Source organism: Malus domestica, chromosome 11 (genome assembly GCF_042453785.1).
Source record: "Malus domestica chromosome 11, GDT2T_hap1".
Taxonomy (NCBI): domain Eukaryota; kingdom Viridiplantae; phylum Streptophyta; class Magnoliopsida; order Rosales; family Rosaceae; genus Malus; species Malus domestica.
This window is the reverse complement of record NC_091671.1, coordinates 38,274,613-38,302,612: the sequence shown is the minus strand read 5'-3', so window position 1 is coordinate 38,302,612 and position 28,000 is coordinate 38,274,613. Positions and strand designations below refer to the sequence as shown.

The 28,000-nt window shown below is 38.2% G+C and overlaps 1 long non-coding RNA gene across 1 annotated transcript; it reads right to left on the bottom strand.

The window, feature by feature from the left end:
• Nucleotides 1-22: 22 nt before the first annotated feature.
• LOC139189585 (uncharacterized) lies at nucleotides 23-7,290 on the bottom strand. Its single transcript, XR_011573356.1, has 2 exons — nucleotides 7,014-7,290; nucleotides 23-875 (listed from the first exon to the last, which is right to left on the bottom strand). It is a non-coding gene; the product is annotated as an uncharacterized lncRNA (long non-coding RNA).
• Nucleotides 7,291-28,000: the final 20,710 nt, after the last annotated feature.

The window sequence follows — 28,000 nt, the reverse complement described above, 5'->3', positions numbered from 1 at the left end:
CAAACTCGTAACGACATGCATGTCCTTTCATCTTATGACTTCAAAATTACTACTTGACCTCAAGAATTAGTTCCTCAAACAAGTGTTTCCAAATAACCAGGTCTCACAACCACATGGAGTTAAAAATGTGTAATCTTCTCCAAATTAAATATACAAAAACAAAAAGGAAGGGCTGTCAAAGTATTGACACTACACCCCTCAACCACTGGCCTTGATGAGGCACGTCCGGTGCCATAGACAAAAAACTCTGCCTTGCATTTGCGCTTCACATGTTTTATTACTACACATTTGCCAACCGAATACATCTTCTCTTTGCCAACAGCTTTAAAAACCAATCGCCGCATTCTGACTTGATATATCCCGCGCATACTTCATCCCAGTGCCCTTGCTTCCAACACCGGTAGCATTCTTTTGTAACAACGCGAGCTTTATATTCCTTTCCGTACTCACCCCCATGGTAACCAGCAAGATGACCACAGAACTTACAACCTATATCATATTTGATGGGCACAGTAACGCCTGCTGGAATAAAATCCCAGTACAGACAATTACCAGTGCCGTGGTTACCTTCTGTACAACAAATTTCACAGCCAACATCAAATCCTTTTCCAGTTGAGTCAGTCGAGTCATTGAGTCTCCAACACCCTTCTGTAAATCTTCCTCCTCTTCGTTTATTTCTCTTTGGATATATTCCTCTTTGTCTGTTAATTTGTTTAAAGTTCAATAGTCGGAATAATTGCAAACCATGAGGTTAATGATAAGAGATTCTTTGTCGTCGAGTTCCAGTTGAGTCAGTCGAGTCATTGAGTCTCCAACACCCTTTTGTAAATGTTCCTCCTCTTTCTTTGTTTCTCTTTGGATATATTCCTCTTTGTCTGTTAATTTGTTTAAAGTTCAATAGTCAGAATACTCGCAAACCATGAGGTTAATGATAAGAGAGCATCGATGTGCCATAAACTAGCATAATGATGGTATGTCTTCTATATGTCTAATTTCTAGTTGCTGTTAGACGGTCTCTGATCACAATCAAACTGCATCTGACAGTGATGTATACATGCTTGAATATTAATTGGGCCATAGAACCGCTGTAAAATTTGAATGTTTTTATGGGCCATAGAAGCGCTGTAAGGCACTTACACCTCAGACGACAAATTCCTAATAGAATGTGTAAGCAAGCAAACATAAAACTAAAGGCCCCTTTACTTTTCGTTCTCTAGTTCAAAGCATTGCAACAGAAAAAGCACTACTTCAAGTTCAAGATTAATCTGTCATATAGGATGTTTATATTTCTGTCATTATTCCTTGTCTATTTTCGATCTTATTTCTCCTTCGATTCGATTTAATTAAATTCGATTCGATTCCATTCGATTCGATTATAACTTGTTATTTGCCAGGATAGCAAATATCCAGTCCAGGGAAAAAAGTAAAAATTATCTAGAAGCAATTGAATAGAATTTCAAGGCTGAATTAGCCAATTGCAAATTCCAGATCACCTTCTCCATCACAGATAAACCCTAAGACACAACAACAACAACAACAACAACAAAGCCTTTTCCCACTAAGTGGGGTCGGCTATATGAATCCTAGAACGCCATTGCGCTCGGTTTTGTGTCATGTCCTCCGTTAGATCCAAGTACTGTAAGTCTTTTCTTAGAGTCTTTTCCAAAGTTTTCCTAGGTCTTCCTCTACCCCTTCGGCCCTGAACCTCTGTCCCGTAGTCACATCTTCGAACCGGAGCGTCAGTCGGCCTTCTTTGCACATGTCCAAATCACCGGAGCCGATTTTCTCTCATCTTTCCTACAATTTCGGCTACTCCTACTTTACCTCGGATATCCTCATTCCCAATCTTATCCTTTCTCGTGTGCCCACACATCCCACGAAGCATCCTCATCTCCGCTACACCCATTTTGTGTACGTGTTGATGCTTCACCACCCAACATTCTGTGCCATACAACATCACTGGCCTTATTGCCGTCCTATAAAATTTTCCCTTGAGCTTCAGTGGCCTACGACGGTCACACAACACGCCGGATGCACTCTTTCCATCCAGCTCGTATTCTATGGTTGAGATCTCCATCTAATTCTCCGTTCTCTTGCAAGATAGATCCTAGGTAGCGAAAACGGTCGCTTTTTGTGATCTTCGCTAGATTGCTCCGGTCATTAGTGTGGATAAGTATATAAATGGATAGAGATAGGAAAGCAAACACAAGATGTACGTGGTTCACCCAGATTGGCTACGTCCACGGAATAGAAGAGTTCTCATTAATTGTGAAGGGTTTACACAAGTACATAGGTTCAAGCTCTCCTTTAGTGAGTACAAGTGAATGATTTAGTACAAATGACATTAGGAAATATTGTGGGAGAATGATCTCGTAATCACGAAACTTCTAAGTATCGGAGTGTGGTGTCGTCTTGACTTGCCTTATCTGTCTCATAGGTAGATGTGGCATCTTCTCTGGAAGTACTCTTCCTCCATCCAGGGGTGGTATCTTTAACTGGTGGAGATGCACAAGGTAATGTATCAATTTCACTTGAAGCTTACTTGTAGTTTCAGGCTTGGTCAAGCGCGATACAAACCATGTAGTAGGAGTCCCCCAAGTCGCCGAGCTAGGAGGTCTGCTGAAAGAGGTGACAGACAAGGTAAGCAATCAGAGCTCCGACTGATTGTTCACCTTCTCCCCATCTTGCAGCAGTATGAAGGATAAAGAGAAGAAAAATGAGAAGAGATGATATGAGATACTTTTGCTTTTGAAGAAGTAACTTTCCACAGGCTTATTCTTGAACTGAGCTGGAGGGTTTTCTGATTTCCTCCAGAGTATAAGGCCGACTGAAGAATTTGAGGGTCAAAACAAGTCCATCAAATCTAGAGTACGTTCCACCCTGCTGATATGGGATACTTTTGCTTTTGACAGAGTAATGGATGTATCGGCACGTGTGCTGTTACGCTTGTCTCCACATGCTTCCTTGTATCCTTCGCACTTGCCCTATCTGTTCCTCAAGCAGATGCGGAATCTTCCCTGGAAACATAAGATGTTGAAGATGAGTACTCGAGAGCAATGTCAGGTAAGTAATCAGGTAAGGGGTTCCAGGCAGTCAGTTCCTGGCTAGAAGCTTGATTCCAAGTGCTGACTGATTGCTCTCTTTCTCCTTGTCTTGCAGGTAAAAACAAGGCCAAAAGAAAAGACAGGGAAAAAGCATGATATGGGATACTCTTGCTTTTAACCCTGATGATATGAGATATTCTTGCTCTAGTATAGCTTGTTTGCAGAGGTATTATCGGGGGGAAAGAAAGCTGAATATTTCGAAAGGCTTCGTTCGGAGTGCCCTCTCAGATATGATGAAGGGTTGAGCATTTTTGCAGGTCTGCCTGTCCGTTGGGGATTGAGGTCGACATATATAGGAGTCTCCCTAACAACAAGTAGTAATGCTATTCCTTTACCCTGCTTGGTCATAGCACGGTAGTGGGAGCTGCCAGTTTCACATGTTTTAACTCTGTCAGAGCACTTTGAAAAAGTGGTCTGTGGTATCTGGCTCTCGAGATTCGGAGAACGATGCCTCTTCGATTTTTGAGAAAGCAATCATGCTGGGGGTCTGACTCTCGAGATTCGGAGAGCAGTGTCTCTTCGATTTTTGAGGAAGTAATCATGTTGGGAGTCTGGCTCTCGAGATTCGAAGGGCGGTGCCTCTTCGATTTTGGAGCAAGCAATCTTGTTGGGAGGGTTGTCTCGAATGTGAGTAAAGGTTGGGCATGTTTGCTAGTCTACCTTGCCACGAAGCACAAAGGTTGACACACAGGGACTTTCCAATTATCCAGCAATGGTACTGTTCCTTTACCCTCTCTTCGATTTTGAGAAAGTAGTCATGTTGGGAGTCTGGCTCTCGAGATTCGGAGGACGGTGCCTCTTCGATTTTGGAGCAAGCAATCTTGTTGGGAGTGTTTTCTCGAATGTGAGTAAAGGTTGGGCATGTTTGCTAGTCTACCTTGCCACGAAGCACAGAGGTTGACACACAGGGACTTTCTAATTATCCAGCAGTGGTACTGTTCTTTTACCCTTGTGGGTAATAATATGGTAGTTAGACCTTCAAAATTTATGTGTCTAAACTTTGTTAGTGCTGTTTCTTTGCTATTCTTTTACCCTTCTTGGTCAGAGCGATGTAGTGGGAGCTGCAAGCTTCACGTGCTCAACTTTGGCAGAGAACTTTGGCAAAGTTATCTGTGGTACCCATGAGCTATTGTGGCGTGTGGGAAGTGGGTGATTGAACAGTAAGATTCATGTGCTTTCTACTTCACCAGAAGTCTTCGACAGAATGCCCATAATTTCTGCAAAGCTGAGTGTGCGTGTGACAGGTGCTGACAAGGCTAGAAAAGTAGGTGCCTCTTCGAATTCTGAGATCGGCCCTCGTGGTCTCTGAGCAGCCCAGCTTTTGAGAAAGCGAGCGCCTATTCGATTGATTCGGAGAACGATGCCTCATCGATTTTTGAGAAAGCAATCATGCTGGGGGTCTGGCTCTCGAGATTCGGGGAGCAGTGTCTCTTCGATTTTTGAGAAAGTAATCATGTTGGGAGTCTGGCTCTCGAGATTCGGAAGGCGGTGCCTCTTCGATTTTGGAGCAAGCAATCTTGTTGGGAGTGTTTTCTCGAATGTGAGTAAAGGTTGGGCATGTTTGCTAGTCTACCTTGCCACGAATCACAGAGGTTGACACACAGAGACTTTCCAATTATCCAGCAATGGTACTGTTCCTTTACCCTCTCTTCGATTTTTAAGAAAGTAGTCATGTTGGGAGTCTGGCTCTTGAGATTCGGAGGACGGTGCCTCTTCGATTTTGGAGCAAGCAATCTTATTGGGAGTGTTTTCTCGAATGTGAGTAAAGGTTGGGCATGTTTGCTAGTCTACCTTGCCACGAAGCACAGAGGTTGACACACATGGACTTTCCAATTATCCAGCAGTGGTACTGTTCCTTTACCCTTGTGGGTAATAATATGGTAGCTAGACCTTCAAAATTTATGGGTCTAAACTTTGTTAGTGCTGTTTCTTTGCTATTCTTTTACCCTTCTTGGTCAGAGCGATGTAGTGGGAGCTGCAAGCTTCACGTGCTCAACTTTGGCAGAGAACTTTGGCAAAGTTATCTGTGGTACCCATGAGCTATTGTTGCGTGTGGGAAGTGGGTGATTGAACAGTAAGATTCATGTGTTTTCTACTTCCCCAGAAGTCTTTGACAGAATGCCCATAATTTCCGCAAAGCTGAGTGTGCGTGTGACAGGTGCTGACAAGGCTGGAAAAGTAGGTGCCTCTTCGATTTCTGAGATCGGCCCTCGTGGTCTCTGGGGAGCCCAGCTTTTGAGAAAGCGAGTGCCTCTTCGATTTCTGAGATCGGCCTTCGTGGTCTTTGAGCAGCCCAACTTTTGAGAAAGCAAACGCCTCTTCGATTTCTGAGATCAACCCTCGTGATCTCTAAGCAGCCCAGCTTTTGAGAAAGCAAACGCCTCTTCGATTTCTGAAGCTCCGTCGAGTGCAGATTTTTATAGGGGCTGGCATTAAGTTCCAAAGCACACTTGAATCTCCACCAGTAGAAGCTTCATTCTTGCACTTCTAAGATCTTGATTTGTCCGACCTCTTCTCTATTCAACACCTTTGAAAATGTCTGGCCCCTCCGACCGTCGTTTTGACTTGAACCTTGTTGAAGAGGCAGCCCCGCCTTCTCCAGACAACATATGGCGCCCATCCTTCGTCTCCTCTACTGGTCCTCTTACCGTTGGGGATTCCGTGATGAAGAATGATATGACCACTGCGGTGGTGGCCAGGAACCTTCTCACTCCCAAAGATAACAGATTACTTTCCAAACGGTCTGATGAGTTAGCTGTTAAGGATTCGCTGGCTCTCAGTGTTCAGTGTGCAGGTTCTGTGTCTAATATGGCCCAACGCCTATTTGCTCGAACCCGCCAAGTTGAATCATTGGCGGCTGAAGTGATGACTCTCAAACAGGAGATTAGGGGGCTCAAGCATGAGAATAAACAGTTGCACCGGCTCGCACATGACTATGCTACAAACATGAAGAGGAAGCTTGACCAGATGAAGGAAACTGATGGTCAGGTTTTACTTGATCATCAGAGATTTGTGGGTTTGTTCCAAAGGCATTTATTGCCTTCGTCTTCTGGGGCTGTACCGCGTAATGAAGCTCCAAATGATCAACCTCTGATGCCTCCTCCTTCTAGGGTTCTGTCCAGTACTAAGGCTCCAAATGATCCCCCTCCGGTGCCTTCTCTTTCTGGGGCTCTACCGACTGCTGAGACTTCTCCTAAGCAACCTTTGTGAAGGCTCCCTCTTGTGTGTTTATTTGACTCATGTATATGTACATATTTGTAGCTTATCGGGGATATCAATAAATAAGCTTTCCTTCATTTCAACGTATTGTGTTAAATACACCAAAGCCTTCTTCGCTAAGTTCTTTGAATTTTCTTTTGTTGAAGCTTGTATGTTGAAGCTTTTTGAGTGGAGCATGTAGGTTGGGGTAGTGTTCCCTTAATTTCCCGAGTGAGGAAAACTTCTCGGTTGGAGACTTGGAAAATCCAAGTCACTGAGTGGGATCGGCTATATGAATCTTAGAACGCCATTGTGCTCGATCCTGTGTCATGTCCTTCGTTAGATCCAAGTACTCTAAGTCTTTTCTTAGAGTCTCTTCCAAAGTTTTCTTAGGTCTTCCTCTACCCCTTCGGCCCTGAACCTCTGTCCCATAGTCGCATCTTCTAATCGGAGCGTCAATAGGCATTCTTTGCACATATCCAAACCACCGTAACCGATTTTCTCTCATCTTTCCTTCAATTTCGGCTACTCCTACTTTACCCCGGATATCCTCATTCCTAATCTTATCCTTTCTCGTGTGCCCACACATCCAACGAAGCATCCTCATCTCCGCTACACCCATTTTGTGTACGTGTTGATGTTTCACCGCCCAACATTCTGTGCCATACAGCATCGCCGGCCTTATTGTCGTCCTATAAAAAAAAAGCATACCTTTAGTATTCTGGATATAGTGGTCGTTGTCCTCACGGTCGTCGAACGCTTTGAACTTTGCCAGTTCCGCCGCATGCCACACCTTGACGGATCCGGATCCTGATCCGATAGGATATCGGGATTCCAACATGGCTTTGTTTGAGAAAGAGGATACAGGAGAATGATAGGGAGAGCGAGACAAAGAGAATTCAGGAGTTAGGGTTAGGCGTTTCTCTCTCTGTTATCCTCCTTCCTCCACACGTGTAAGTAGAGATTTAAGTCCTAAGATGAGCATGAGTTTTGTGAGAGGAGAGGCCACTATATATACATATACAGTCTTTACCAAATCAGATAGGATTCCATTAAGATCCATATAGGAAACTAAATCTTGCTTCCTTGTTCCATAAGATACTGATCTCAATGCTGTGCAAAAACCTTTCCTTAACAAGGACTAGCATTCCTCTTATTAATAAGATTTTACTATCAAATTCAACACCTATAGCCGGTCCCTAAAACTTCTCAATCTCATACTTATATTCCAAAATAAGATCTCTTCTTTGAGTAGAAATGGCACGAAACTAACGTGGCCGTCAATTACCTTATCTTCAAACTTTGCAAGATACTAACGCGATCATAATGAATATATGATGAAATGATTTTTGAAAAACAATCAATCAAGAAAACCACAAGGCACAGTTTCATAATTGATTTCTAGTTAAAGCACAATGAAAAATCATTGATGAAAATAAAATCGGACTTTTGAAACCACATGAATAACAAACCCATTTTTTCTGAAATGAAAATTTAAAGTACGGTTCAGAAATTTCACGCAAGGCCCCAAGAGGATTGAAGGCCCCAACATTCTATAGTCATGCAATTTCATGCTAATTCTATTTATATTATAAGTTTTAATTAATTATCATACCATGCCAAGCAAAGAAATATATTACGACACATCAAGAGGTAATAATTATTGATTACTACCTAATTTTTCTTTTAAATTTCAACAAAAGTTTTAAGTCTTTTTTCTGAAGGCTAATACTAACGTTAATATATTGGAATTGATGGGTAGCTTAAAAGGGGGTCGCACCGGGTCCTGCACCAGAATCTGAAACATCTGATGATCTGCATCCAGCATCTCGGTCAGATGAATCAGAAGCTCCAACACAAAGTACCCAAAGAACGGGAAGACCACAGCTGACCCCATTAGCATCTTGTTTATCTTATGTTTCCCCACCATCTTTCCTACCGATAGTTTTGGGAATTATGGTTTTCAATTTCTACTAATACCCCTCTAGCATATGCTTTTTGTTGCGAGTTATATATTAGTTAGAGTGTAAATAGTAGTTTATTGTCCCACATTGGTAAAGTACATTTGTAATACCAATTGTAACTCCTATATATACTCCACTTTGGAGATTAATGAAAATATAAGAAATTCCCAAATATTGTCATATATATTTTTGATATTTACCATGTTTAGTTTAATATTGGTATTTACCATGTTTAGTTCAATATGGCATCAGAGCAATTCGCTCTTGGTGACCTGTGTGCTTTAATTTTGTGTCCACATTTTTTGTGATTTCCTTCGTAAAAAAAAAAAGAAAAAAAAAGTGAATAGTGGCGCGTTACAGTACAGTGCGTGAACAGTAGTCCTCTCCAGTGCCGTAAACAGTGATTGCTACAGTGCCGTGAACAGTGCTCTGCTACAGTATCTGGTAAATTGTTTTTATTCCGCTGCGTATCTTTTGTGCCTTTATTGTTCTTGATTTTTGTTCAATGGCTCAATATAATCATAGTGTTGTTATGCATCTTGGTGGAACAAATAAATGGATAATAGATATTGGGGCCACTGATCATGTGACTAGTGACCCTAGAGTGTTTGATGAATTATGTGACTATGTTCGTGATCCGTATGTTACTAGTGCAAATGGAGCACATTCCCCTGTGAAGGGTGAAGGAACTATCTTTCTGACTCCAACCTTATCATTGGTCCGTGCTTTTTCCTGATCTTAAGTGCAATCTTTTGTCGGTAGGAAAACTTCTTGATACCTTATATTGTTCTGCTCACTTCTACCCTACGTATTGTTATTTTCAAGATATTCAAACTCAGAAGATAATTGGTCATGGTAAAAGAATAGGGGGTTTGTACATCTTAACTATGGAGGATACTGTTGTTTCTGGTTCAAATAATCATCAAGTTTTAAGTGCTAACGTGGATGACAGACATCAAATTTGGTTGTGGCATCGACGATTGGGACATCCATCATTCAGTTATATGAAACATCTATTTCCTTCTTTGTTTCGCACTTGTAGTGATTCAGAGTTCAAGTGTAAAACATGTGTCATGGCTAAGAGTCATCGTGCTTCATTTCTTGTAAGTGATTCTAAAGCTACTTTGCTATTTGATTTGATACATTCTGATGTGTGGGGTCTAGCGAAAGTTACTTCTAATGGATTCCGTTGTTTTGTTACTTTTATTGATGATTGTACTCGGTTAACTTGGGTGTTCTTGATGAAGAATAAGAGTGATGTTCCGTTACTTCTTCAAGAATTTTGTACAATGGTGTCTACTCAGTTTCAGACCAAAGTTAAGGTCTTCAGGTCTGATAACGGGGGAGAATATGTGAATCACAATTTGACATGTTTTTTTTCGTGATCATGGTATTATTCACCAGACGACTACTCCGTTTACACCCTAACAAAATGGTGTGTCCGAACGGAAGAATCGTCAAATAATGGAAGTTGCTCGCTCCTTGATGTTGGATAAATGTGTTCCTAATCATTTGTGGGGTCATGCTGTTTTGGCTGCTGTGTATTTGATCAATCGTGTTCCAAGTAGGGTTCTTGATTTTCAGACACCGTTCGATGTGCTACAATAACATGTTTCTCTTGTTTCTGTATCAAAGCTTCCTCCGAAAGTGTTTGGGTGTATTGCGTATGTGCATGTCTACTCTCATCAGCGGAGTAAACTTGATGCATGTGCTCTCCGGTGTGTCTTTATTGGGTATGCTAACAATCAGAAAGGCTAGAAGTGTTATCATCTTCCGACTTACCATGGATGTCACCTTCCATGAGGAAGTTTCGTATTTTGTGAAGTCCTCTTCCGACTCTCCACTTCAAGGGGAGAGGGGGAGTGAAGTGCAGATTCGAATAGATGATATGGATGATGTGTTACAGGCAGAGTTGGGAACAGAACCTATTAAGTTGCGTGATACTGATCAGTTGACTACAGATAGTGATCGGTCACCTGTTATTCTTGGAACTATTTCTACTGACGATAGATCAGATGTGCCCAGCGAGTTGCCTATTAGTATGTCTGAAGAATTGCCTTCTAATGATCGGTTGCCTGCTGCTGATATGTCTAACGAGTTGCCTGATGATGGTTCGTCCAGTGATGATTCTTCTAACAGTTTCGTACAAGATGGTGGCATACATGAGGTAAATTTTGACGATTCTTCTACTTATCAGTTGCCTCCACGAGCTAATTGTGGAAAACCTAAAGTACAATATGAGCCTGATATGCATGCCAAAGCCAAATATCCTATCAACAATTATGTGTCTACTCATCATTTATCCAAACCATATGCATCTTACATATGTCAGCTATCTAGTGTATCAATTCCAACACAATTGCAAGATGCCTTGTCTGACCCTAAGTGGGTTAATGCCATGCAAGTTGAGATGGAAGCTTTGGAAAAGAATTCTACCTGGGATTTGGTTCCTTTACCAAACGGAAAAAAAATCGTTGGATGTAGATGAATGTTTACTATAAAGCACAAAGCAGATGGTTCTATTGACCGGTATAAAGCTAGATTAGTTGCTAAGGGTTATACTCAAACCTATGAGGTGGACTATTAGGATACATTTGCTCCTGTTACAAACTTAATACTGTGCGTGTTCTTCTGTCCTTAGCAGCAAACCAGGATTGGCCTCTGTTGCAGTTTGATGTTAAGAATGCTTTCCTTCATGGTGATCTTAAAGAGGAAGTGTATATGGATCTCCCTCCTGGTATTGGAACATCTCTTGGAAAATGTGTTGTATGCAGGTTACGAAAGGCTTTGTATGGTTTGAAACAATCTCCTAGAGCGTGGTTTGAGAGGTTTACAAGTTCAATGAAGAAGTTTGGGTATATCCAGAGTCATTCAGATCATACTTTGTTTCTAAAGCGACAAAATGGTAAGCTAACTGCATTGATTATTTATGTTGATGACATGATAGTAACTGGTGATGATCAGAAGAAGATACAATGTCTTCAAAAGTACCTAGCTACTGAGTTTGAGATGAAAGAATTGGGTGAATTGAAATATTTTCTTGGAATCGAGGTTGCACGATCCAAGCATGGTATTTTTTTGTCTCAACGGAAATATGTTCTTGATTTGTTAGCTGAAACAGGTATGTTAGATTGCAAACCTGTTGATACTCCGATTGAGCAGAATCATCGTCTGGGCTTATTTCCAGATCAGGTTCCTACTTATAAGGAACGGTATCAGAGGCTTGTGGAGAGATTAATTTATTTGTCTCACACTTGCCCTGACATTGCTTATGCAGTTAGTGTGGTAAGTCAGTTTATGCACTCACCTAGTGAATCTCATATGGATGCAGTAACCCGTATTTTGAGGTACTTGAAGATGGCTCCTGGCAGAAGCCTGTTTTTCTCCAAGAATGGTCATTTGAATGTCAAAGGGTATACAGATGCAGATTGGGCAGGTTCTATCACTGATCGGCGATCTACATCTGGATACTTTACGTTTTTGGGTGGTAATTTAGTTACTTGGAGAAGCAAGAAACAAAAAGTGGTGGCTAGGTCCATTGCAGAAACTGAGTTTCGTGGTATGTCGCATGATGTATGTGAGTTGTTGTGGTTGAAAAAATTATTGAGAGGTCTTGGGTTTAACCCCAAAGGTGCTATGAAACTTCATTGTGATAACAAGGCGGCTATTGAGATTGCTCATAATCCAGTGCAACATGATCGAACAAAACATGTGGAGATTGATCGATATTTCATTAAGGAAAAATTGGATGTTGAAATTATTATGTTTCCGTTTGTGAGATCTGAAGATCAACTTGCTGATGCTCTTACTAAGGCTGTGTATAATAGTGTGTTTTCCAACTCGCTTGACAAGTTGGGCATGCGTGACATCTTTGCACCAACTTGAGGGGAAGTGTTGCGAGTTTTTTGCATGGTTTATCACGTGCACATCTAGTAAGAAGACTGTTATAAGATCATTAAATTATAACGTCTTTATTGGGATGATATAAGCTTGATAAACATTATTAACTTCGTTCATTTTATGTTTAACTATTTGTGACTAGTGATTGTTTATGTGATAGCTAATCAAATACTACGTACAATGGCAAATCCATTATATTGTGTGAAGTAATTGGGGGAATTTTTTTCCTTCTATTAATGATTTTTTTTACTTTAAATTAATGTCTGGCCGTTAAATGTAGGGGTAAAAATGTAATCCAAGTATAATTATTAATGATTATTTTCTTCATTCATACATGCTTATTTGTAATGGAACCCTCGTATAATTATTTTCTCCATTAATCAAATTTCTTCATGAATAAATCAAGGAGATATGCAGAAAGTGGATTGTATCTTGGTTAATAATTTTTTTTTCAGCCACTTAGTACTATAGTGTAGTGGTATTATTCTTCACTTGTAAATGAGAGGTTTTAGATTCAATTCTAGCCAAAGGCGAATTTGAATCATATTATTACTAGCCCATTTGTAAGGCTTAGCCTATATTCTCTCCTCTAGTGCAGATAATATCGTTTGTATAAAAAAAAAACACAAAGTCTTTTCTTCAACTTATTGCATTCGGATTCATCCTCATCCTTCTCCTCTTAATATAATTCAAAATAGTTTTATTGCTTGTAATAACAAATTCAAAAAGATAATCTAAACGTTCGAAGAATAAAACCAGAAACAGCTAAAGGAGAGATGAAAGATGGATATTATTTCTCATATTATCCAAAGCATCTCCTATTTATTATTTTATTTCTCCTCATTGATATTCCATGAAGGAACGTTCACAATACAGAATAAAAGAAAAACCCTGCTCATCAGCAATTAATCATGCATGTGCAAAATATTTCACCAGACACGCCGGGGGTTTTTTCGCATTTCGACGTGCTTCTCGGGTCTTGCAACCAACATTTCTCTTCACATTTCTCGTCATACCCTGTATTATTGCAGCGATAATCCCCGATCACCACTCTGCATTTCTTGGCATCAGTAGTAGCTGCACATGTGACAAGTTAAGAGTTTAATAAAATCAAATAAAAAAAATTAGGCATGCATGGATATTTGCAATAGGACGACGTGGGGGGATTATTAAGGGTACAAATGTAATACAATACAATTAGTAATATAGTTAGAAGATTGTTAGTATTTGGTTAAAGTAGTTAAGATTTCTTTTATAAAAACTGTGTATATAATCTTCATTTAGTTAGTTAATCCAAATCCTATTTCTCTCTCTAAACTCTCTCTCTCTCTCTCTCTCTCTCTCTCTCTCTCTCTCTCTCTCTCTCTCTCTCTCTCTCTCTCTAAGATCTCTGTGTTCATTCTTCTTTATCTTCCTTCTTAATTTTCCTTTCAATTCTCAAACATTGCAATGTAGTTAACATGGTATCAGAGCCACCAGGCTCACGCCATGGATTCTGGTGGTTCCGTTTTTCATTAGATTTCATCGTTTTTCTAGTTTTATTTTCTCTTCAGATTTTCTTCAAAAATTTCCATTACTTTTTCGGTGCTTCCGTGATTGTTCTTGGGTTGATTTTTTGGCGATTGTTGGGTTAATTTTCCTTTGCCAACTACATTCTACAATATCGAATTTAGGGTTCTGTTTGGTGTTTGTGAAAATGCCTAAATGAAACTAAATGCCGCGAGGAGATCAGAGATTTGGAGATTTGGTTCTTTGTTCTTGGTGGTCTGCTCAAATCGTTGTCTGAATTCTTTGGTGGGAAGCCATGGTTGCTGCTGTAGATTGATTGGTTTGCTTCCTCAGCGTTATTTGGGTCAAGATTGAAGTTCTTATTAGGTTCTTGATTTATGGTTTTCACAGTGCACATAATTTGTTTGATTAAATGTTTCAACAAGGAAATGTTCACTATTTTGTTCATCTTTTCTGGGATATTAGTGTGATATTTGAGATATTTGGACTCAAGATTGGTCATTACTTCAAGATCAATGTTTGTGATATTTGGGATTCTTGGATTCAAGAATATTGATCATTGCTAGATTGTGCAATTTGTATGGTGGTGTCCAGTTCTTTCTTTGCTTCACTGATAGTCTGCAAGTTTATTGGGTTTGATCTTCTGCAACTCGTACTCTCCTTTATCACAATGTCTAGAGTATAGTCATCTAAACCTCGACAGGCAGAAGGAAGAGAAGTCATCCATGCATCTTGTTGCAGCTCGTCACCAGCTTTACCAGGCTTTGGAACTAGTGACAAGTCATTTAGCACATTTGACATTGACGCTAATATTGATGCCCCATCAACACCTTGCCTCCATATGCATGCCATTAACTGGAGCATTCTAGGTTTCTATAATGCAAATTGAAGGAATGGTGCAGTACTTTCTTTATTACAGCTTATAATGTCGAGTCTCTTCAACTCAATTGTTAGCATGAATCTACAGTAAGTCCAGTTATACGATGAAGTTTGAAGAAGTTGTAAACGGTAAATCCCACGAAGGGTAATTCCGCAATGTAAATAGGAAAATCCCACGAAGGGTAGAAGAAGTTGCTAACGGTAAATCCCACGAAGGGTAATTCTGTGATGTGAGTAAGTAAATCCCACGAAGGGTAATCCTACATTGATGTTGATTTTCTGTTGTTGAAATTGTGAAGGCCGATGTCACTGTTAAGAGTAGTTGTGTTTTGGTAAAATCCACAAAGGGCGATCCCATGGTGCTATAGTTAAGGCCGATGCCACACTATAGTTTGTTATTTTTTCTGTTTTAAAGGCCGATGCTAATGTTAAATGAAGTTGATGACGGTAAATCCCACGAAGGGTAATCCCGCAATAAATTGTTATTACCGGCCTGAGGGTGTGTTACAATTTTATAAGAGGTTGTTCTTCGATTGAAGCTCCTGCGAGAGGCAGATGAATATTGAATTTTTGGATGGAAAGATTGTATCTGCAAAAGGTGAAAACTTCTATTTGGTTTGCAGTAGCTACAGAGGTGTAGACATCAGTTTGTGGGGCTGAACTTCTTTGGAAAAAAACAATATGAAATTGCGCAGTTTAGTGATTCCAATCAATGCTGGAGAAGTTGGAGTTAACAGCAAAGAGATGCCAAACAATGGTGGACATGTTGGAGGCAAAAGCAATGTGATGTCAAAAGCTTCTCATGCAATTGCTATGCCATGGGCCATGGCACATGTGTTTGCAGCTGATTGTTAATATTGCCTAAGGACATTGAGTCACATGTTTGGAAGTGACTGTGGCTAGCAGGACCAAGGTTTTTGATAAAGAATTTGTTGTTTCAACAGAGTTGCACATAAGATTTTGTTGTGAGATTGCAAGATTGTAGATGGTTCAACATTGTGTTCAGTAATTGCAGAAATGTTTCTCCAATCTCAAACTGGGTTACCCCAGTTGAGATTGAGGGGGAGTATTAAGGGTACAAATGTAATACAATACAATTAGTAATATAGTTAGAAGGTTGTTAGTATTTGGTTAAAGTAGTTAGGATTTCTGTTATAAAAAATGTGTGTGTAATCTTCATTTAGTTAGTTAATCCAAATCCTATTTCTCTCTCTAAACTCTCTCTCTCTCTCTCTCTCTCTCTCTCTCTCTCTCTCTCTCTCTCTCTCTCTCTAAGATCTCTGTGTTCATTCTTCTTCATCTTTCTTCTTCATTTTCCTTTCAATTCTCAAACATTGCAATGTAGTTAACAGGGATTAGTAATTACCGGAGCCGAGAAGAACAAGAACGATTAGAAAGCTGAGGAGTGAAACTGATTTCCTAACCTTTCAAATGTCAGTATCTAGTGAGCTAAAGAAAACCTACAAATAGCTAAGCGAACTTGTCTTTGTAACTGCTGTGACATTGTATTTATAGGGTTGGAGGATGGGTGCGCGGCTTTTGACAGACAAGGATGATAATACAATTTTTCTAGACATAAATGGTAAATTATAATTATAATATGAACAAGTCCGCAAGCAATGTATTAATCGGAAATGTTGCATATGACATAAGGAAATATTGACATACATAGTAAATTAAAATAAACATTATTGGGCCTATTCTCCATAAGGATCCATTCCTATTTAGTTATGAATTACAAATTCTCACATACACATAAATAACTCATTAAAAGCACAAAGGGGAAAAAATTTATATACATGTCAAACTGTGATGTATCTGTAAAATGAATGTATCCTTACATGTCGCCATGCAATGTATTAATGATTAATGTTGCACAGATTGTAAGGAAATGTTAAACAAATGCATATTAAGCGAGACCTAATTCCGTCTTATATGCATTTTTTCATTACAAATAAACGCTACTTGGCTCCTTCTATGTAAGGAGTCACTAATTTTGTCTTTTTTTTTTTTTTAAACCAATGATATTATTTACACTAAGGGGTAGAGAGAGTGGGCTAAGCCTCACAATAGGCTTGCAATAACATGAAGATGAATACCACTAGGCCATAGTACTAAGTGGTGTCTTATATGCATATTAAGTATACCAAAATAACTCAATAAGCACAAAAAGAAAAAGTCTATATGTATACTTGTCTAATTGTGATTTATTTGAAAGGAGAAATTACCCTTGCAGGAAATTGGCTAATTATTTTCCATTAAATGGTACATAAACAAGTCCTAAAGCAATGTATTAGTTATCAGAGTTGCATAGGCTATAAGGAAATGTCTAGCAAGCACAACCCGATTACTTCACTGATGTTGCATATATAGACGGCTTTCTTTCTATTTTCGTTAATGAATTGAGTAATTCTACACTTATCATATTTTTTATATCATATTTGTATTACCTCTTTAATAGAGGTAGGCCCACCAATACATGCAGATATCGTCTCTATTAGAAAGGTGATACAAATGCGATATGAAAAATATGGTAAGAGTAGTATTTTTGTACTGAAAATCACTTGGGCAGCTTGTCGTTGTAATAGTAGCACGGTCAAACACCGTTTTTACAAGGGCGAAGCTATAGGCTGTAATAGAGGGGTGAGCTAACAGGAAGAAAATGAATGTCTACAACCCCCAACTATGTCTTGAAAATGGGAGGTTCTAAGAGAAAAATGTGATAATAATCTGTTTAAAGGGTTATATTGGGTTTACGAATCTAACAAAATCTAGGCTAAATCTATGTAAGTCTGCTTCAGAAAGCTGATTGGGGAAGAAGCTGCCTTGGGGCCATAGACCATTGGAAGAACAGCTCCACCCTTGATTGTTTACTTTTTAATAGTGTCGAAGGTATATGGATTAGTTGTGACTTGCTTGCTTGATTCCTATCACTACCCCTTGCCAGTGACGAAGCCAGGAATTGATGGGGGGAGGGGCGAAGTTAAAAGATTGTAAGGTTCAAAAGAATTGCTTCACGATACTTAGGTGGATAATCAAGTATTTAACGTCTATGTTCAGGGTTTGCAGGAAGATTATATATTTCATCCAATTCAGTGACCTCACTTTCTTGTGAACTACTTGGAATATTTGAATGATGACTTCTTGGAATATTTGAAGGAGGAGGAGGTTTACTTGCAATATTTGAAGGAGAAGGACTACCCGAAATGTTTGAAAAAGGATTTAAGCATGGTTTCTTATAGTATCGTTCCATTACGTAATTATAAAATGGAATGAAAAAAAAAAAATTCTTAGACTCTTAATCCTAGAGTAGACTATACTAATATGCATAACAATTCAATTAATCTGTATCAATAAGGATACAAATTATTCAATAAATAAATATTCAATTCAACTAAACATATGAATAATTGAATACATTATGTAATAATTCAATTAATTAATCAATTATCAAGAATTCAAATTTTAATTTTCACCCTAAAAATTAATTTCATATCAATAATCATAGAATCATATCAATAATCAATCACCAATAACCATATTAGTGCATTACCATATGATTCTATATTAATTAAACAAAATTTGTATTAAATAATTAATTATGGTTAGGGATTATAAATTAGGAAAACTATTGAAAAATGCTTGAAAACTTTGAATTTTAACTATAAGGACAAAATAAAGGATAAAACGAATAGTACATGTTTGATTTTTTAGTATAAAAATATATTTTTTTGTTAAAATAAATAATACTGCGAGTTTTTCGTTAAAACTCTCTTATAAATTTAGGAATTAAAAAATTTACCTTTGAAGGCTGAAAGCCAACGGCTCTGCGGCTGGAGAGTGGCTGGTGGAGACCGCAAAAAGCCAACGGAAACAGGAATTAAAAAAATTTCCGTCTGGGATTTTGTTTTTGGGGGGGGGGGGGGGTGCAAAGCAGCTTTGCTCTCTGTCTTTGATTGGATGGGATGGGGAAGGTTGAAAAAGAAAAGGGCGACTGACACACGGGACTGAAAAAGAAAAGTGAGAGGGAATGGAGGACACGCGGTCCCCTTAGTTATATATATATATAGTTTTCCAAACATACGAAACGCCCTGTTTGCTTTAGTTTATTTATTTATTTTTTTTACCAGGACCAAAACGACGTCGGTTTGGTCTGGATGTTTTTTTCCGACGAGGGAAGGGGCTGAACTAGAGCTTCAGTTGTGTTTTATGACGAGGAGAGTGGCGGCCGCCACTCTTCGCCCTCATGTGGCTTCGCCACTGCCCCTTGTGCGACAAAACACTTATCGTGTACAAAGTATTTACAAGAATAAATAAAATAAAAAATTATTTTTTAAAACCTTTGCGCAACAAAATCCAAATATTTCGTCGCCTACAATTATTTTCATAGTTTTTATTATGTTTTATGTTCTAAAAACTTTGCGCGACGAATATTAATATTTCGTCGCCTAAATCCTATTTATTTTTTTTCTTTTATAGTGCTAAATTAAATTATTTTCTTTGCGCAATGAATCAACATTTTGTTGCTTAAACCCTATTTATTTTAATTTATTTATATTTAAAATTGTAAAATAATTTTTTTTTAAAAACTTTGCTCGACGAATATTAATATTTCGTCGCATAAACCTGTTTATTTTATTTTTATTTAATTCTATATTTTAAATTGTATAACAATTTTTTTTTAAATTTTGCGCGCACCAAAAATAGGACGTGAGAATTAAAATTTTCTTTTAAGACTTTGTACGATCAACCCTTCATCGCACAAAACTTTATGCGACCAAAACTGAAAACCCTAAAAATATGGGCAGTTGCCAAAAAATGGGATGCGGAAATTTTTTTTTAAGACTTTGCGTGACTAATAGTTCATCGTGCAATGTGATACAGTTTTTAAAACAAAAATAACTCCTCCACAATTTTCTCAATGTCTCTCTAGACCTATTCTCTTACCTTTCTTTTCTCCTTTTCTCTCCCCAAATCCGACCCTCTCTCTCTCACTCACTCGTTTCACTCAATCTCTCCTCTATCTCTCACTCTCACTCACTCTCTCATCTCTCTCTCACTATCTCCTTTAATTCTCTCATACTCACTCCTCTCTCCTCTCTCCCTTTCTCACTCACTCTCCATCTTGCCAAAATTATTTTCTCCCCAAATTTAATTTTTTTTCTTCATTAATATGTGTCTTGGAGTTAATTTTGGGTTTGGGGTCGAGTATAGGGTGAGGGGTGGAGTTTGGGGTTGGATTAGGGGTATGCCAATTTTAGGGGAGTTTATGCCAATTTTTTGGTATTATTTTATGTTGTTTTTTGGTTAGTTGACCATGTTTGGTTTTTCATAGGAAATCGTCGTGAGGGGTGGAGTTTGATATTATTTCATGTTTGTTTTTTTTGGTTATTTGACGACGAAAGTTGAGGATTATGACGCTATTGGACTGCATCCCCCGCCACTACCACCACAATAGACTTGTATTAGGATTTTATTACTATACTTTGTTAATTTATGTGTACATTTTAAATATATTACATATATTGGATAATTTGATCACTATTTTTCATATGTAATTTTATTTTGAATATGTCAATTTGAATTAAAAAATAAAGTCATACAATTAAATTAAATTAAAAAAGTAAAAATTCGGAAAATCTTTCTACCAAATATTTCGTCGCACAAACAATTAAAGCCTTTCACGACAAAATGTTTCATTGCACAAACAATTAATTTTGTCGCGCAAAATATTAAATTACTTTAATTAAATTAAAAAAATTAAAAACCAAAAAAACTTTGCACGACGAAGATTAATTTTCTCACGCAAAACCTATCTTCAAGAGCTTTGCGCGACGAACTATGCGCGACAAAAATTTCATCGCACAAGATATTGAGCGATGAAATTATACTTTGCGTAACAAACTTATTTCATCGCGCAAAGTGTTTTTTGTAGTAGTTATGTTGTGATATTTGTATTAAGTTTTTATGCTAAATTTCTATCGGATCAAGCTTTGAAATAATGTGCTATGACTTTTCATAACACCGAAAGGTGAAATATAGAGTTTCTATATCATTGTGATACTACATTGCGTTATAAATTTAATTAGTTAAACTGCAATTATATGTATATATATATATATATAATGTGCTATGACTTTTCATAACACCGAAAGGTGAAATATAGAGTTTCTATATCATTGTGATACTACATTGCGTTATAAATTTAATTAGTTAAACTGCAATTATATGTATATATATATATATATATATATATATATATATATATATATATATAATGTGCTATGACTTTTCATAACACCGAAAGGTGAAATATAGAGTTTCTATATCATTGTGATACTACATTGCGTTATAAATTTAATTAGTTAAACTGCAATTATATGTGTATATATATATATATGAAAGATGGATTTTTTCTTTATGTGAAACTTGAATTAGAACATTAGAGAGATCAACGATGGATATTGTGAAAAGCAATTCAATTTATTTTGTTTTATTCGTTGTGGTTCATATTTGATATTCCATTTCCATGACCGTCTAGCATGGATATGTGCATAAGCAAAAAAACTTCTGGGGGCCGGGGGCACTTTCGCAACTTCCAATGCCTTGGGGATCTATGGCAAGACATTTATCCATGCACGGTTTGTCGTAGCCTGACTTATTGCACGGGGAATCTGATATCACCACTTTGCACATCACGTTTGGTTGCATAGCCACAATATTAATACCTACACAAATGAATTTAGAATATATTAAATTTTGCATAATAAATTTACAAATTAGGTAGAGATTCTTTAAAAAAAAAAAAAACATATGAGCTTTATACTTTATTATTATCACGTATTATCCTACCCCATACATCAATTTTCTTACAAATTACACATTGAAATTTTGCAACAAGACATTAGGAGATTACCTGATCCAAGAAGAACAAGAATGATCAGGAGATTGAGGAATGACGATACTTTAGCCATCTACTATGCTAAAGAAGTAGAAATCTTAGAGATAGCTTTAAATTGATTGACATTGTCGTTCCTATGACATTGTATTTATAGGCTTGAAACATGCAGGGGTGGGTATAACAGGTAAGTATGGTTTTCAGATACATGCATTACTTCTTATTGTTACATAACCAATAAGGAAATATCTAGCAAGCACAATACAACTAGTTTGTAGTCATACATGTTTGGCAAGCACAATACAACTATTTTCTATTTTGGTCATGAGGTTATCCACTATACAGCTTATATATGATACATATTCATATTAATTTATTGGGTTAATCTCTGTTTACTATCATAAAGTTTTGTGATTTTCAACATTTGGTACATGAAGTTTTTTTTTTTCATCTTAGAGTCATTCCTCAAGTCTTAATTTTGGAACAGTTTCATACATCCGTTAAGTTTTCCGTTAGAAATTATGTTAACTGATGACGTGGCGCCCATGTGGACAATAACTGAGTGCCATGTGTCAATATAGGCCCACTTCAATATTAAAAAAATATATATACAATCACACAAAAAAAAAACCCAACCTTCCCTCACCCCCCCCCCACACCCTCTCCCTCCCTTCTCTTTTCTGTAAATCCCACGTAAATCCCAGCACCTCTCGATTTTCCATCAATTTGACCCATTTGTGACTGGGAACCAAATTGGACTAGGAGTTGGAATTAGAGGTTTCAGGGGAAATGGAGAAGACCCAGATGGCAATCTGATTAACCATTGGAGATCAAACTGGATCTGGGTATTTGCACAATGTAGAGCTCAGATCTGTTCACAATCGAGCTATTATAGAAGGCTTGAGGTTTAGGCTTGCAGGCGGCAGCATTGGCCAACGTCCACACGTTCTGGCAGAGGTTGGTGACCTCGGCGAGGATCATGAGGGAGAGAATGGCGGCTGCGCTGTGCGAGGCGACGCATCGTCATGTGAGGAAGATGAAGAACGTGATGAGAACGACGACAGGGTTGCTGTGGGCGAGAATAAATGCGTGGAATTGGAGAAGAGAGAAGGGAGAAGGGAGGGAAGGGTGCGGGTTGCAGAAGAGAGAAGGGATTGAGAGGTTGCCTGGGGGGGTGAGGGACGGGTGGGATTTTTTTTGTATTTTTAATTTTTTTAATATTGAAGTGGGCCCATATTGACACGTGGCGCTTAGTTATTGTCCACGTGGATGCCACGTCATCAGTTAACTAAGTTTCTAACGGAAAACTTAATGTATGTATGAAACTGTCCCAAAATTAAGACTTGAGGTATGACTATGAGATGAAAAAAACTTCATATACCAAATGTTGAAAACCACGAAACTTCAGGGTAGTAAACTGAGATTAATCCTAATTTATTTAATAAAGTTCTTTCTTAATAAAAATAGAATACTTTGAACCACATTATTACTAGCCCATTATGAGGCTTAGCCCACTCCCCTAGCCCTTTAATATATCATTTATTAAAAAAAAAATCATAATATAATACTTTTTATTTGTTGTAGGCCTAATTTACTGAATCATATAGGACAGAGAGAGGGGTGCAACAACAGAAGAGAGAAAGAGAGAGATGTGTAATTTTGAGGTATGTATTATTCCACCCTATTGTGCCTTTATTTATAGTAGTAGGAAATGTAAATTCGTTACCCCAATAGGATTACAACTCTAATAGGATAATATCTAGTCTAAGAGATATGGTAGAACCCCAAAAGATATCTCATATATGATAGGATTTAAACAATCACATTCATAATTTAATAGGACTGCAGCACACTCCTTGAGTGACTAAATACTCAAACAAATTGCGCATTAGGTCTTCAGCGATGAAGTAAGTACAGTTGATGAAGTCGTCGGCACAATGAGCGAATGCGAGTCTCAAATAAATGGAAGAATACACAAAAGTGTAAAACTCACAAAATCTCGCTACGGTAAAACCCAAGGTGGGATAAAAACCCAGACTAAGGAGAAAAGTGAGAAGTTGCATTAAGTCAAAACTATACGTCCTATAGACGCAAGTAAAAGAGCTCATAAGGGTATGACCAATCCAGGATTAGGTAGCAAAACCCAGTGGGTAAAATGCTCCTAATCGTAGGAAAAAATAGTATATTAAGATCAAGTGAGTACACTTCTGGATACTCCCCCTGAGTTTGACAAAACTTCCAAAGGAGAACTGTCACGCCCCGCCCCGCCCCGAATAAATTCTTTAATTCGGGAAATAATGTTATTCTTTTTGATAGGCCCAACCTAAAATCATGTTTAGTTGATTACCATTAATTGTTTATTTTCTACTATATTCAATTCACTAATCCTTACATTAAATTCAAAACCGACAAAAAAAAAACATAAGGTAAAACTCAAATGATTTCTCGAGTTATTTAAGGCTGCATCTAACACTATTAGACTGCCTACGTACCCTGGAGTGGGATCAAGCATTTCATAGTTCAAATATTCCAAAATTAAACAAAATCTAAATATATTCCGTTAATCCAACATATACCAAAATCGTATTAATATTCAAACCATAGCAATTTGATCTCAAAAACATAATTAGGATAATGAAATTCGCATAAAGAACAATTTTCGGCTCCCTGGCCATGCGCCGTTGCACCCACTACCGTGGGTGGCGGTCGGCCGCCCCGACTCGCCAAAAAATTCAATTATTTCTAAAAATTCTCAAAAATTACAGAAATGAAGATCTCAATAAGTAGAGCAACTTTCATACCTGCGATCAAGGCCAATTTGGCTGGGAAACACCTCAAAATGGCCACGAACCATCGGAAACCCTTGTTTTTTGGTGTTCTTGATTCGTCTCCAAAACAACTCCGACGCCCCAACCAATGAATGAGATTTGTTCCAGACCTCAAGGGGAGTCTAATGGTGGTATTAATTTGTTGGAATCGTTTCAGAATTGGGGAAACAAAGGCACGGGTTCATCGCACCCACTGGTGCGGTTTTACCAAATTCAAGGCCAAATTATAGGGTTTATGGGGTGTAATAGGAAGAGGGAAGGTCATGGAGGGTTTTACAATAGTTGGGTTGGTGAATTTCGTCGGAAAAATGGTGAAATTTCGTCAGAAAACTGAGCAAAACCTGATCGGGTCGGGTCAGCCTTACATGGGTCACGGATCCTTCGCTCCCCCATTCTCTCCTTTCCTCTCCCAGTTCTCTCTCCCTATTGGTCACCTTCAGTCTCCCCCTTTCCTGATTGGCTCATCTCTCCCTCCTTTCTCTCCTTTATCTTCCATCTCCACCGCCTAACTTTTCTTACTTTTAATTTGGGCCACACATGTGGCCTTCCAGATTTGGCTCCAAAAATCTGGAGCATTCTAGAAATGATAAATTTACAATTTTACCCTCGACTTTAAGCGTTAATAACTTATTCGTTATAACTCCATTTCACGAACGGTTTGCGCCCACGCGTTCGTGAGATCGAGCTCTATTCAAAAATATAAATTTTGACCTCAAAAGGTTCTACGAATTTTAAATAGTTCATTTCCAAATTGTAAACCTCGTAACTAGTTTAATTTAAAACTAAACTTACACAAATTATTATAAATTCTTGAAAAATCATATAAAAGCTCAATAATACAAATACGTAGGTTATTATAATTTCCGGAAACAAAACTTTAAACGTTCTCGATTAAATTCTTCATAATCATAAATCGATTTATTTTCGATTTTCTCCACATATTCATATATTTAAATTTTTCATGGTATTACAAGAACTACAAGCATTGCATATGAATAGTTAAGCATATCAATTCCTCGGACAAGCTTCTAGAAAGTTGATTTCAGTAGTGACATCGTGTAGAGGTCGGCAAGGTTGTCTGGGATCAGCTTGCATGACTTCAATCTCCTAATACTTTATTGATGTGATGTATATGTCTTGACGTTGACTTCATTGATGTATCATGTCTTGGTCGAGTTGATACATGCAACATAGTCTTCATGGATCGTCGTTGAGACTTAACGATGGATGAAAATAGCAAGTACTTTGAATATGCTCAACAAGAGCTCTCAACCATGTCTCATGTGTGGCATAGTGAAGTAAGGTAGTCTTGGAATGATTTGGAACTTTCGCAACTAAGGTCATTTCGTGACCTCTAAGATATTGTGATATCCCTAATGGTAAAGACATAACCATTTAGGGATGTGCTTTGTGCTGATTCGATAAGTAACATGCGTCAGCATAACAAATAAGGCAAGCATCATTTCGAAGACCAAGAGAGGTCGAATCCACACGGGATGTGTTGAGATTAGCCCAAATCCGTAGTACCTTCAGGGTAATGGAAAAACGTCTTTAATACCAATTAAGTGGTTGCGTGTAGGTGTGGTACTGCATCTTTACCAATAGATCGACATCGAATGAGATGTCATTTCTAATACAAAGAGCTAAGTACAACAAAGCGCAAAGTTGAACTTAGATATGGAACATCGGATTCCATAACCTCTTCAAAGGTCTCATTTGCATATAACATATGGAAGATTATAGGTATACTCAAAGGTAACACTTTCAAGCTGTAGTTCGATTGGTAGACCAAAGTACTGTCAAAACAACGCTTGAACTTCAGGTCAAGGTATAAATGAGTTTTTCCAAGATCATTCATCTCAAATTCTGTCTTCAGGTGTGAGGCAATTTTCTCAAGCTCTTTTGGAGTCTTAGAAAGATTCATGTCATTGACATAAACTGTAACTCTAGCAATTTGGAATAAGACTTCATAGTTTAACACGCAAGAACATAATTTCATATCCCTAACTGACCAAATAATCACTTAGATGGGTATACCATATCCGCCAGATTGCTTCAATCTATAAGTGAATGCCTTAAACAAGTTGAGAGGGTGTTTCGTGGTTTGAAACTATTTGAACCAATCCATGTAATTCTTCGAGAAGTTACATGTAGATCTCTGTATCAATATCCCCATGGAGAAACGCTAACCACATTTCATAATGCTATAGTCAATCATAGGACGTTTGAGAGAAACCTTTGCCATAAGGCATGCATCATATCGCACTATTTCATTCATCTCATTACGCTTCCTTTCCCACTTGTAACACAATAGGGTTACCTTGGGGAGTAGGAACTATAGGTCCAAACATATTTTGGTAAGGAATTAAACTTGGATTGTGATTTCGGTTGTCCAATCAGTTCTACATTGTCACTAATTAACAGAACTCGGTTCAATATTGTCAATTTTCATTTATGTCGATAGCTACCATATAAGTGAAAATATCATTGATAAATCTCATTCCAATTCCATTATCTCATCCAAACTAGTATACTAGACCAAGAACTTCAAGTCTCGGGAGAAATCCGGATTAATCTCATGAGATAGAAATGATTGAGACATCGATTGAGTATGGATTCATTGTGTGACGTGTTTTTCCTCTTCTAGGGAAGTGAATCCTACGAACCAAGTGATATGTCATTCTTCAGGTCAAGATAGATTGATTGGCTATCCGTCGATGTACCAGATTGTCCAACAAGGACGACACACCCTTCAAGGATGTTGACTTGATGTTTATCTCTCTCAAGACCGCCAATGGATTTTCCTTTTATTTGGATCACTCCCTCACCAGAATAGTGCCATCAGTTGGTGTAATTCATCACAAAAAAATTTCGGACGCAAGAAACAATTCATGGTGTACGCTGGAAGCGCTTGTGCAACCACCTTAATAAGGAGCTCACGCCCCACCACACTCTAACATTTACCTTTCCAACCACATAGCCGCTGATACAACTTTTCCTTAATAAAAGCAAAGGTTTCTTGATCTACCCCACACATGTAGGAAGACCTCAGTTCGGTCATGCCTCTTCACCAATTGAACTCCCAAAAAAAAAAAAAAAATGCCAACATGCTTTGCTCCCTTTGGCCAACATTTATGCTAAACGCCACACTGCTATTTAAGAAGTTCACTACTTTCCCCGATGCTTGAGAATAAACATCCAAAATCTCTTGTATTGCTGTGTACTCATCAATGTTTGCTTTGCCAAAGAGGAAGTTGTCATCCGCAAACAGCAAATGGTGAATAGTTGGAGCACCCTCACATACACGAATGCCACTAAGAGCACCGCAAATCTCTTTTTGAGCAAATAAGGGCCAAGAGACCCTCCACACAAAGAAGAAACAAGTATGGTGAAATTGGGTCCCTTGCCGAAGCCCTCTAGTTGGATTTACATAGCCTTTAGGCGTACCATTAATGAGAAAAAAGTACGAAACCGAAGTGACACACATCATGATCACTTTGATCCAAACATCGGAAAATCCGAACTTCTTTATCATAACTTCCAGAAATTTCCACTCAACATGATCATAAGCTTTGCTAAGATCAAGCTTCAACGCAAGGAATCCCTCCCTCTCACTGCATTTGTTATGTAAGAAGTGCCCAATCTCAGTGGCCACAAGTGAATTGTCCGAAATCAAACGGCCTGGAATGAATGTACTGTGGTGTGGCGAGGTAAGGGAAT